Raw genomic sequence first — 12,069 nt, forward strand, 5'->3', positions numbered from 1 at the left:
ATGTTGCTCCCTTGCAGAGGTAGGAAATGCGTAATGAGTTTGTGCGGGTGCGACGTGGACGGCATAATGTTGAAAACGACTATTAATCATTCATGCTCGTTCGCTACTCGCACTTATGTATTATGAATAAAAGGCGGCGCTTGGCCTTTTGCGCACTGCAAACATTTATCCCCCCGTCGGACGCTCTTGCATTTAATCTCAAGTGAAAGTGTAACGCTCTGTGATGTCGCCATTTTGTCTGATCAAGATGTTGAGAAACATTTTCTTTGGGTTGGCTGCAAGCAATCATGGCCGCAAACCTCTAACGGGTCCAGGTAGCTTCAATCCATTTCCCTGGCAACGTTTCCCTTACATTCCGGTCCTGTCGCCATCACGGGCCCATTAACGGCTTGTTAGAAAACAAGCCAATGGAAGCATTTTGCAACGCCATGTTTCGAGCTACTCGCTGGTGTCCAATTTGAACCCTATTTGGTTTGATCCGGGAGCATGTTTGGTGATTTCGCAATGGGAATCAGCTGCGCTGAACACAAAAGGGAAAAAAAACAATTGATTTTTATTCTCAGATCAAGCAGTGGCTATACAGTTATATTTCTCTTAATGAAGCTTGTTTCTTTGTCACTTCTCCCCAGAAATCTGCAATAACTCACCAGTAATCATTTTAAAGGCAGAATATTATGAAAAAAATATTTTTAAATGTTTACATTATTATTAATATTATTATTTTTTAAATAAAGTATTTTATTAGCTACTATTTTATTCATATTTAGATGCCTAGTTAAAAAAGTGTATAATTATATTTATTTCATCCATCCATCCATCCATCCATCCATCCATCCATCCATCCATCCATCCATCCATCGCTTATCTGGGGTCGGGTCGCTGGGGCAGCAGCTTTAGCATAGCTAAGCATATTTATTTCATTCATTAAAAAAGAAATGAAAGGGAACAGAAAGAAGTGAAACTTATATGTGCCCCTGATAATAAATAAATAAATATATAAATACATAAATAAAAAAATAAAATAGAAATAATAATAATAATAATAATAATAATAATAATAATAATAATAATAATAATAATAATAATAATAATAATAGACAGTAAGCCAGGGGTGTCAAACATAAGGCCCGGGGGCCGGATCAGGCCCGCAATGGGGTTTAATCCGGCCCGTGAGATGGTTGTATAAAGTGTAATAAATAAATAAATGTAGGCCCAATTAATCAGCCGGCCACAATCAAAGCTTATAAATTCATAATTACACAAGTAAGTCTCAGTTGAGCAATGCAACTTGTACATGGAATTGCTCTGAATGTCGTTATTTTAAGCACAATTTAAAGTTAGTTTGTTTAAAAAATAAAAACATGATTCAAACACAAACGTGCTGAATAAGACACACATATGACAAGTATTAGCGTCCGTATAACTTCTTTTTTTTTTTTTTTTTTTTTTTTTTTTTTTGAAGAGCTCAGAATTGTTCATTCGGTAGTCTTACCGATTCAACGTCTTGTCATCATTGCTCTTTTCCTTTTTTTTTTTTTTTTTTTTGTGTGTGTGTGTATGTGTGCGTGCGTTTGCGTGCGTGCGTTTGCGTGCGTGCGTGCGTTTGCGTGTGTGCGTTTGCGTGCGTTTGCGTGCGTGCGTGTGCGTGCGTGCAAATACGTATAAATTTATACTCATTCATTCACCTAAAACCTTATAAATATCCCATTACCCTTCGCCTTAACCAGGTACTTCAGAATCTTGCCAGAGTCGTGAGATTTAAATGGTCAGGAGACCAGAGAAAAGGTCAGAAAAAAAAGAAATAAAGAGAAAAGAAAGGTAAATCAAAGTGACATCCAGCACCGACCAAACACTTCCTGCCTTCCCCATGATTACAAAATCAAAGTCTTACGCCAACCCCGGAAGCCTCTAAATTCCAGCAAATTTAGCGAGATCTCAAGAGCCCAGAGGAAAAACTAAAGAGAGGAAGGAGGGAAGGATCGATAAGGCAGAGTGAGATCAATAGAAGCCAGTACATCCAATCCATCAAAGTGAAGTCCAGCACCAACAAGACCCCTCCTGCGTGGTTACAAAACCGGAGTCTTATGCCAACCCCAGAAACCTCATACTTCTAATAAATTAAGATCTCAAGTGACCAGAGGAAAAACTAAAGAGAGGAAGGAGGGAAGGATAGATAAAGAAAAGTGAGAACCACAGACACCAGCACCAACTGATTCAAGGGGCTGTGGGAGGGAGAGGGTACTTCTGTTGAGTTTCAGTAGATGCTGGTGCGACGGATCTGGCATGCATAAGGACCACCACCAAAGAGAGAAGCCGTCAACCGCGGTCCAGCAAAGCGAGCACCCCCCCCCGGAATCCCCAGGCCGCGGCAGCACCAAGGCCACCCCCAAGCCACCCGAGCGGACACCGGTCAGCGAGCCGACCCAGACACCCGGAACACCCCCGCCCCAGCCCCGGCCCACACCCCCGAGCCCAAGGCCGTAGAACGAGGCCCAGCGGGCCCCCACAGCGCCCCACCGGTCCCCAGCCCCCATCCCCCCACGACCCCCCCGCACCCCACCCAAACCCGCCATCCACCACGACCCAGGCCCCACCACCCCCGACCCCCAAACCCCCGAACACACCCCGACCCCCAGCACCCAACCCCCCACCCACCCATACCTCCACCCCCCCCCCAAACAAGCCGCCCCCCCCCCGACGGCCGCCACCCCCCCCCCCGCGAACCCGGCCCCCCGCGAGAACCCCCCACCCCCCCCCCGGAAACCGGCACCGGGCAGCAGCGCAGAGAGGGAAGATGTGCCCACCCCACCTCCAGCCGCGCGAGATTTGCACCGCGGCGGGAGGGGGGAAGCAGAGGAGGAAGCACCAGGGGAGAAGGCGGGACACCAGAACACCGAGCCCGGTGGGGAGAGGCCCCGGTCGTCACGCCAGAGTACAAGTGACACCTAACCCTGTTACTGAGTCCGCCAGCTCGCCGACTGGCGAGCTCTACCCTTACACCGTGAATGTGGCCCCACCCAGTGTATATACAAGTGTGTGCGTGTGGTGCATTAAAATTGGGAGCAGGTGAGTCGGAGCAGAGGGAAAAAATTTCCCCTACTCCGACACACCCGTATCCCCCCCCAAAAAATGAATATGTATATGTGTGGTGCATTAAAAAAGGGAATGGAGGGACAAAGTGGTGGGGCAGGGACACAAATGGGGGGGACCACAGCGCTGCCAGGCACTGCAGTCCATCCCCTCTGATGGCTCCCCGCCCCAACTCACCCCTCCCCTTGGACGTGAGGTGCATTAAAATTGGAGGGGAGTTGAAGGGTGAAGACGGTGTTTCCACCCTTCCCCACCCCACCAAGAAATGTGTTGTGTGCCCTATGTGTATATTTACAAAGTGTATAGTGCAAGCTAGTGAAGTGAGTAAGAGGAGCGACCAGCGGGGCCTCACCCAACCCGGCGGGTGTAGGTGGCACGCCCGCCCCCCAGCACCCCCACCCCCTGCCGCCCCCCACCTCATCCACCCGGCACCACAATGGGCGGGCAGCCAGCGCAGCAGGGCTACCGGACAGCCCACCAGCCACCGGGGCCCGCCCGGGGCACCAGGAGTTATACCGGAGCGGGGCAGGCCCCAAACCCTCGCCCGGCCCCCGGAGCCCGACGCCCGGGCCGGGGAGGGAGCCCCAGGCCCAGGGAGAGGGAGGGGGAGGGGCCGCAGGGCAGACAGGGAAGGGGGGGGGGGGGCGGGGGAAGCGGGGAGAAGACGACAAGAAGGCGAAAGGGCGGCTGCAGGGCAGGAGGCGGGGGGGGAGAGGAGGAGGGAGGGCGACAAGGGAAAAGGGACCGGGAGGCAGAGGAGGATGGGCGGGAGGAGGCGAGGAGGGAGAGGCGACGGGGGGGAGGAAGGGGGAGGGGAGAGGGAACCACGGGGCACACCGGAGGCCCACCCACCCCGAACCGCGCCGCCGGGCACGGAGCAGCGGACCGCGCCGGGACGGCACCGCCCCGGGCACCAGGGGAAGCACCCCAACACCGCACCCCACAGGGGGCCCAGGGAGCGGCCAAGACGCAACCGCCACCGAGCAGACAACGGGGGGGGGGGGCAGAACCACCCCCGCCCGACCACAGGGGACGGCGTCAAGAAAATTGACTAATTAGCATGCAGTAACACCAAGTGTTGATGCTTAGTGCCCACTAGAAATAGATCTTAAGGAGTTATTGAGTATAGTGTCGTATAGTGTGGTATGCTCGAGCCCACTAGCAGCAACTAGGTTCCTGACTATATAAAAATAAAAACAATCAGATACAAAATACCAAATACAGGAGCAGCGAAAACAGAAGTTGTAACGATGTGGTGGCTCTCGTTAACAGGCAGAATCTTGGCAGGATTAAGTTGCCAAATTGAGATTAAAATATTCTATGTACATAGACCATATTTGTTTAAATCTTGATACTTGATTTTTATTTAAGGCAGAGATTTTTTCCATTGAGATATAATTTATTAGTAAGTTTAACCAGTGGTCGATATTTAGAGATTGTTTATTTTTCCAATTGACAAGGATTATTTTTTTAGCAATAGTAAGGGCTATAAATATAGATTGAGATTGTTTACATGGTCGCTCAGTTATTGTTAAGTCACCTAGTAAACACAGTCTTGGAGATAAAGGAAGCCTACAGTTTAATATATCAGCGAGCTTTTCCAAGATTTTAGTCCAGAAATGCAGCACTGGAGTACATGACCATAAAGCATGAAGATAAGTATCGGCAGTGTTTTGTGAGCACTGGAGACAAATGTCGGAGTCAGAGAGTCCCATTTTTTTCATCATATATTGTGTAATATATGTTCTATGAAGTATCTTATATTGGATAAGTTGCAAATTTGTCTGTTTGGTCATTTTAAATACATTTTCACAGATTTGGGTCCAAAAGTCTGGTTCCGGAACTATAGACAAGTCTTTTTCCCATTTTAAAGTCGGTAAATACGTTTTATTTGTGTATAAAAATAACTTATATATTTTTGATATTTTCTTTATTGTTGTTGGAGAAAGCTTTATAATATCTTTAGCTAAGACAGGCAGTTGGAGCGTATCTTGAAGTGTTGGGATTTGTTTCTTAACCATATTTTTAACTTGCAGATAATGTAAGAAATTTCCCTTTTTTATTTCATATTTCTGGACCAAGTTTGTATACGATATAAACTTATTATCTGAGAAAAGATGATGAAGGTGTGTAATTCCTTTCTGCTCCCATAGGCTTAAATGGAACGACTGATTATTAAGTTGAAAGTCGGGGTTATGCCAAATGGGAGAGAGCCCACAGGGCGCCAATTGGGAGTTTGTAATTTCTAATGCCTTCCACCAGGCAGTCAGGGTGGCGGCTATCATTGGGTTTTTAAAACAATTATGTCGTCTTATTGATTTTGTAATAAAGAGTAAATCTGACAGTCTAAGATTATTACAATCCTTCTGCTCCAATTCCAACCAACAGTTAGTATCTCTGTTGGGTTGTGTCCATAGCACAAGATATTGTAGTTGATTAGCTAGATAATAGTACATAAAGTTTGGTGCCTCTAAACCTCCTTTAGATTTACTTTCCTGAAGAGTAGATAGACTAATTTTGGCTTTTTTTTTATTCCAATAGAATTTTATGATAGCAGAGTCCAGCGATTGGAACCAGTTAGACGTAGGTTTAAATGGAATCATTGAAAATAAATAATTAATCTTTGGTAAAACTTTCATTTTTATAGTAGCTATCCGTCCTATTAAAGAGATCGGAAGATTATTCCAGCGTTCCAGGTCACTACGGATACTATCCAATAATGGTGAAAAATTTAAAGAAGTTAATTCAGTTAACTTAGGTGAAATTTTAACACCTAAGTATTTTAAATTACCTGTAGGAAAGGAGTAGTGTGGATCCTGACTTGTAGGATTCCATGAATTTTCTGTAATAGGTAATAATGTTGATTTTGTCCAGTTAATAGAGTAATCTGATAAGTGAGAGAATTTAGTTATTAATTTAAATGCTTCCCCTAGCGAGATAGCAGGTTCTTCTAAATAGAGTAATATATCATCGGCATATAGATTAATTTTATGTTCTATTGTCCCGGAGTGGATTCCTTGGATCCGTCTATCCTGACGTATAGCTAATGCAAGCGGCTCAATAAATATAGCAAATAATAAAGGAGAAATTGGGCACCCTTGTCTTGTTCCCCTTTGTAAAGTAAAACTCTGTGATGTAATCCCATTAGTAGTAACTGTAGCTTTAGGAGAATCATATAATATTGAGACCCATTGAATGAATGACTCCCCGAAGCCGAATTTATTTAAGACAGCAAAGAGGAAGGACCAGTTAACTTTATCGAATGCTTTTTCTGCATCCAGCGAAATAACAACTGCCTTTTTATCATACCGCTGTGACATACTAATCAAGTTAAAGAGTCTCCTAATATTATTAGTAGAATGACGACCTTTAATAAAACCTGTTTGATCACTATGAATAATTGTCGAGATTACCGTCTCTAATCGAGATGCCAAGGCCTTAGCGATAATTTTAATATCGGTATTAATTAGTGATATCGGTCGGTAACTTGACGGGAGGGTAGGGTCTTTTTCTGGCTTTAATAAAAGTTTAATTGCTGCTATATTCATATCTTGACGTATATCACCTTTACTTTTAATTTCAGTTACTACTCTTAGAAATAATGGAGCAAACATTAACCAGAAATGTTTAAAAAATATAGCCGGAAAGCCGTCTGGACCAGGTGCTCTGCCATTAGGCATACTGTCTAAAGCACGATACAACTCATCTATAGTAAGCGGGGTATCGAGAATATCTTTATGTTCAATAGATAACTGAGGTATATTTAAGCTGTTTAGGAATTCCTCAATATATTCAGGGTTAGGTCTATTAATTTCTGTGTATAGATTTCGATAATAGTTATAAAAAATATGGTTAATTTCTTCTGGTGATTGTGTGCATTCACCATTTATATCTTTAATAGCCGTTATAAGAGATTTTTCCCGATTCCGTTGAAGTTGATTTGCCAGGAATTTACCTGATTTATTATTATGTTCAAAATTATTATATCTCAACTGTTGTATTATAAACTCTGTCTTTTTAGATAACATGTTATCTAACTGTATTTTTATATTCTGTAGTTCTATCCATATTTGATTATTTGGGTTTAATACATATTCATCCGTTAGTTGTTTAATTTTATCTTCCAGGTATTTTTCTAATTTTTGATCCTGTTTCTTTTTATAAGTTGAATATGATATAATTTTCCCTCTAATTACCGCTTTCCCTGCTTCCCAGAGAAGAGATGGAGATATATTTGGAGAGTCATTTATTTCCAAAAAATCTGCCCACTCCCTTCTAATAATTTTATCAAACTCTACGTCTTTCAGTAATGAGATGTTAAAACGCCATATCGGGGGAGGTTTAAAGGTAGAGTCAATTTGTAGAGTGAGGGAGACTGGTGCATGATCACTTATAATTATAGAATGTATTTTTATAGCAGTTTTATCAACAATAGAATTATTTGTAAGGAAAAAATCAATTCTTGAGAATGATCGGTGCACAGCAGAGAAGAAAGTAAATTCCTTCTTAGTTGGGTTTTGAAGTCTCCAGCCATCGCTGAGGCCAAAATCCTCCATATATTCATCTATTACTTTAGCGGATCGTAATCGCCTTGTATATATCGTATTATTAGAACGATCTATTAACGGGTTCAAGACCGTGTTAAAATCACCTCCAATAATAATAGTAGAATTTGTTGCTAAATCGAGTAACCGAGAGAAAAATTCATGGAAAAAATCAGGGTCATCATTATTTGGGGCATATAAATTACCAATTGTATATACTTTATTAAATATAGTTACCTGGATAATAATATATCGGCCCTCTAAATCTGTTACTATATTATTTAGAGTAAAGAATAAATTCTTATGTATAAGTATAGAGACACCTCTTTGTCTACTATTATAGGAGGCAGAGTAAACTTGACTAAAATTTTTATCTATAAATAATTTTTCTTCTGATTTTTGTAAGTGGGTTTCTTGTAGGAGACAAATATCTGCCTTAAATTTTGAGAGATGGTCTAAAATTTTTATTCTTTTTGCCTGGGAGCGAGCGCCACACACATTCCAGGAGACCAGAACTAATTTCTGCATACAAGCAATATAGACTCAGTCTTATGTATACATCTATATAAGCTGCTTATTAATATTAACATATTGTAGGATAGCAAAAGAGTAATTAGGCAATTTATATAATTTATATAAAGAGAGAGATAGCAAGTAGATAAGTATAATAGTGAAGAAACGTGGGGGGAAGTGAGTGTGAAGGAAATCTGTGGGGGATTCAACATAACAATACACCAGTAAATGGTGACCTAAGCGAGATTATTATTATTATTATTAATTTATTTTTTTAAGAATATATTTCTATATTATTATTATTATTATTATTATTACTATATAGCCTATGCATAATATAAATTCATATTCTATTTCGTAACCCATTATCCATACATATACATACATATACATATACATATATATACATATATACACATATACATACACATACATATACATATACCTACGTCACATAATCACACAATGCTCGGCTCTACCAATTGTCAGTTAGAACAGCCAAGGGGTCGAGGTTGGGTTTCGGAATAGCTGGCCGTCGATATATAATTTATCAACGACCATCGAAGTCCGTTTACCCTCCTGTCTATTTTGTTTCATGATAGGAAACAGTACTTTTCGCCGCTCGTTTATCTCTCTTGGGAATTGATCATTCATCCCGAAAGATGTCCCTTTGAGCTCCCGTCCTTTACTTTTTACCAATTCTTTATGTTTAAAATGTTCGAACTTAGCAATAATAGGACGGGGCTTATTGCCCTTACGAGCTCCGAGCCGGTGTACACGGTGAAAAGAGATATTATTTACCGTCTCCTGTGGGATCTTTAGCGATGATGTCATGAATTTTTTTATCTCACCCTCTGGATTATCTGGAGAATTTTCGGATATACCTGAGAATATTAGATTTTCCCGCATACTACGGGATTGAACATCTAAGACCGTTTCCTTTAGCATTTTATTTTCCTTTTTAATCGTCTCCAACTCGGCTGTGACAGCGACGAGAGAGGAGCGTAGCTCGGAGTTATCGCATTGGAGATCGCTTACCTGTTGGCTAACGAATTCCAAACTTGCCTTTAATTCTTTGACGTCCTCGCGGATAAGACAGAGGACGTCAAGTTTTTTATTTATGGAATCCAGCATACTCACCGATACGTCGGCGGTTGCTAAATCGTCCGTGTCTGTTGACGAGTCATTTTTCCTTTTTTTTTTCGAAGGATTATCCCGACTGGCCGCCGGCTCATCCATCGCGCAGCTATAAAAATGATCGTCAATAAAACGTTCGAGGTCGTCCACACTGGATAATATTTCCGATCTTTCTTAGAAAAGAAAAAAATCGAATTTATCTAATCATTAAATTCAGGTTTAATTAGAAATATAAAGCTAATTCTATTTTAGCAGCAGAGCGCCGCCATGTTAGATTTTCCCAGTCTCGCTACCGGTCACGCGATAGTCACAGCATCTCGCGATGGGAAATGTAGTCCATCCAATCCCTGTCTGAATCCCCGTCCGTATAACTTCATTAACGGCACCCGGCACACAATCAGTGAACAATATACAGGTTTATGCAAAAAAAATTTGGGACAATATTTGTACAGATGCGCCCCACAATTTAGGGCTGGCCCACAAATAGCGAAACTCTGCATGTAATTGACGGCAATGTTTTAAAAAGTATGTACAATTTGACCGATCCGGCCCACTTGCGAATATATTTTTCTCCATGTGGCCCCTGAGCTAATATGAGTTTGACACCCCTGCAGTAAGCAGTAAGATGCTTTCATGGTAACAATTAAACAAAAATTATTCAACAGTATGACTTTGTACTATAGTATATTTTTCTAGTAATTGAGCTTTTATACATTTTTAAAAAAAAACAAATGAACTGAGATGATTTAGTTTTATAATCTATTTAATATAATTAATAAATTGTTGTAGTTTTATCAATGTATTGTTTTATTATCTATTGGTTTATTCCTCTTATGTGTCTAGATCTGAAAAGTGTCTGAAAGCAAGCCGTTAGAAATTTCACCAAATTGCGATATAGGCATAATTATTCATTAAATGTTTCATTATTAAATTGCATTTATAATCCTGTATCATTTTACTATATATTTCTTAGCTACATAGTTCCAAAAATGTAGGTGAGCCTTTCTAAATGATGTCATATTGTGATATTCGGGTGCAGGTTTACATCATCAGGTCCTCACCTGGTTTCTCCCAACATAACATAAGAGCACACCTGGGCAAAGATCCGCCATTTTCAAATCGTTACAGGGAAATACACGTCAAAGCTAAGAGGTAAGCAGAGCTGCAAAAGTGTTACCTTCTGGTGCATACGAGAATGTCCGTCCAAATTGTCCACGTGGGGGATTGAGAACCTTTTTTGTATTTTAAGACTTTTGGTTATTTTTTATTTATTTATTTATTTTTTATGGTGAAAAGAAAAATGTGCAATATGGCTCCTTTAAATCTATATCACAACAAAAAGCAAATATCTTAATTGAAATAGACAAACATCGGAGAGCGACTTTATCAGCTCTGTGTTCCCAGGAAAATCTCAATGACCTTATACCTAACCAGCACTAATTACAACTTCACTCACGGGAAATCAAAGGCACACTACAGGTGTTTTTTTGTTTGTTTGTTTTTTTTTCTATCAGATTTTTAATTTTTTTTTAATTACTGTGGACGGTCAATTTAAAAAAAAAAAAACATCATAAATGTACACGTTGCTAGGTTGCGCTTGGATGTCAGCGTATAAAGTTCATTTCAGCGGAACAATAAAACTTAATCAGGATGGGAAAAAAAACAAATGAAAATCGAAAAGTACTCTCTTCTCAAGCTCGTGCTGTATACAGATAATATTTCTAGTTACGGGTCTTCAAAGTGTGCCTTACTTGTCTTTCATCGATCTGGGATCTCTGATCTAGTGAAGTGTATACACCCAAACGTTCCTTCTAAAGACTTGCAAAGACATTTTCTCCCTTCCATCTGCATCTTTGTTCCTGTGCACGTTGCCTGGATCAAACCAACGGGAGACCATTGATTTCGAACCTCGCAAACAGCTCGGGAGTTTCACTCCCGATTTGCCTATTCCAGTTTAAGCCTTAGCATGTTTCATCACTGCGGTCATTGATCACGTACATCCAGAGCAGTTATTGAAGTTCTGTTTTGGCTTTTAAAACAAATATTACGGGACAGATTAAAAAGCAGCACACCATATTTGGCCCATGGGCCATATTTCCCCGCCATCCCTTGTGTAAAACGTACTTCTGGTTCCTTGTTGTATTTTGGCAAAATCGTCTCGTAAATATGTTACGAACACTCCTGGCTGTTGTTTTAAATTGAGCAGAAACAAAGGACAAAGGTCAAACGTCTTCAACAACCCAGCAGTATTCCAAATGTTCTTATTTGATTTGTTCCTGTTTTCGTCAGAACACTCCCATTGTTACTTTACAGCTTGTGTATGAACGATATGTAACCTAAATCTGTTATCAGCGTCGCTTGAACCTTGACCCTTACCTTTTCAGTATGTTGACGCGCTTTATTTACCCAAAGGCTACAAGAACAGCTAACAGTGAAGAGAACAAAGCAGACCGCAGAGTCAACAGTAAACAGAATAGCAATTTTTTTTTTTAATACGTTTTGTGTCACGAACGCTGAAACATGTAGATGGTTAAAAAAAAAAAAAAAAAAAAAAAAAAAAGATTCAGTCACACTTGAAAGCTTATTTAGTCATTTTTACATATTCTTCTTAACAACTCATTTTGTACACCTTCATAGTTAATAAGTCAACATGGTCGGAGGTGATAACAATTTCTGATGTTGCAAATGAGTGACTCGTAATGTTTGCCCAATTGCCTGATATCAATTAATAAAATCATGAATCGATTATTTTAATATCTTTGTCCCATAAATTCGTAAGAAAATA

The 12,069-nt window shown here is 40.8% G+C and overlaps 1 protein-coding gene across 3 annotated transcripts in view; it reads right to left on the minus strand.

Annotated features, from left to right (window-relative positions):
* The window catches only part of myom3 (myomesin 3), an 80,735-nt gene extending 71,167 nt beyond the window's left edge, over positions 1-9,568 (minus strand). The window contains exon 1 of one of the 3 annotated variants that reach the window (XM_077527704.1): positions 9,288-9,568. The gene's annotated coding sequence lies outside the window, so the exon portion shown is untranslated. Of the gene's footprint in view, positions 1-8,948 lie in introns of all 3 variants that reach the window. The other 2 variants (XM_077527706.1, XM_077527705.1) reach the window with 2 other exon arrangements.
* Positions 9,569-12,069: the final 2,501 nt, after the last annotated feature.

This window comes from Festucalex cinctus, chromosome 7 (genome assembly GCF_051991245.1).
Source record: "Festucalex cinctus isolate MCC-2025b chromosome 7, RoL_Fcin_1.0, whole genome shotgun sequence".
Lineage (NCBI taxonomy): Eukaryota > Metazoa > Chordata > Actinopteri > Syngnathiformes > Syngnathidae > Festucalex > Festucalex cinctus.